This window comes from Aplysia californica, unplaced genomic scaffold (assembly GCF_000002075.1).
Source record: "Aplysia californica isolate F4 #8 unplaced genomic scaffold, AplCal3.0 scaffold00558, whole genome shotgun sequence".
Taxonomy (NCBI): Eukaryota; Metazoa; Mollusca; class Gastropoda; order Aplysiida; family Aplysiidae; genus Aplysia; species Aplysia californica.
In genome coordinates, this window is record NW_004797828.1 from 52,925 (window position 1) to 54,318 (window position 1,394).

Consider the following 1,394-nt stretch of genomic DNA (forward strand, 5'->3'; position numbering starts at 1 on the left):
CTGACGCTGCTGACGCTGCTGACGCTGCTGATGCTAATGATGACACTGATGATGAAGCTGCTGACGCTGATGATGCTGCTGCTGATGATGATGCTGATGCTAATGATACTGATGCTGATGCTGCTGAAGCTGCTAATGCTGATGCTGATACTGATACTGATGCTTTTACGACTGATGCTGATGCTGATGCTGCTGATGCTGATGCTGCTGAATCTTATGATGATGCTGTTGATGATGCTGATAATGCTGGTAATGCTGATAATGTTGATGCTGATGATTCTGATGATGTTTCTGATTTTGATGCTAATGATGCTGATGCTGACGATGCAGATGCTGCTGATGCTGCTAATGCTTATGCTGATGTTGATGCTTTTGATGCTGAAGCTCATGCTGATACTGCTGATGATGACGCAGTTATGCTGATTATGCTGATGATGCTGATTATGCTGATGATGCTAATGTTGTTGATGCTGATGATGATGTTGCTGATGCTGATGCTGTTGCTAATGATGCTGATGCTTATGATGCTGCTGACTCTGTTTATGCTGCTGATGCTGATGTTGACGCTGCTGAAGCAGCTGATTGTGATGCTGATAATGCTGATGCTGATGCTGATGCTGACAATGCTGCTGACGATGCTGCTGCTGTCGCTGACGATGCTGATGCTGACGCTGACAAAGATGTTTCAGCAGCATCAGCATCATCAGCATCATAATCATCATCAGCATCATCAGCATCATCAACATCATCAGCATCATCAGCATCATCAGCATCATCAGCATCATCAGCATCAACATCATCCGCATCATCAGCATTATCAGCGGCATCAGCATCATCAGCATCATAATCAGCAGCATTCTCAGCATCATCAGCAACAGTATCATCAGAATCATCAGCAAAATCAACATCAACATCAATATCAGCATCAGCATCATCAGTATCAGCATCAGCATCAGCATTATAGGCATCAGCAGCATCAGCAGCATCAGCTTCAGCATCAGCAGCATCAGCAGCATCAGCAGCATCAGCATCAGCATCAGCATCAGCATCAGCATCATCAGCATCAAATTCAGCAGCATCATCAGCATCATCAGCATCATCAACATCATCAGCCTCAGCAGCATTTGCAGCATCAGTATCAGCATCAACATCAAAATAAGCTTCATCATCAGCATCAGCATCATCAGCGTCAGCATCATCATCATCATCATCATCAGCGTCATCATCAGCATCATCAGCGCCAGCAGCATAATCAGCAGCATCAGCATCAGTAGCATCATCATCAGCATCATCAGCATCATCAGCATCATTAGCATCATCAGCATCATCAGCATCATCAGCATCATCAACATTATTAGCATCATTAGCATCATCAGCATCATCAGCATCATAAC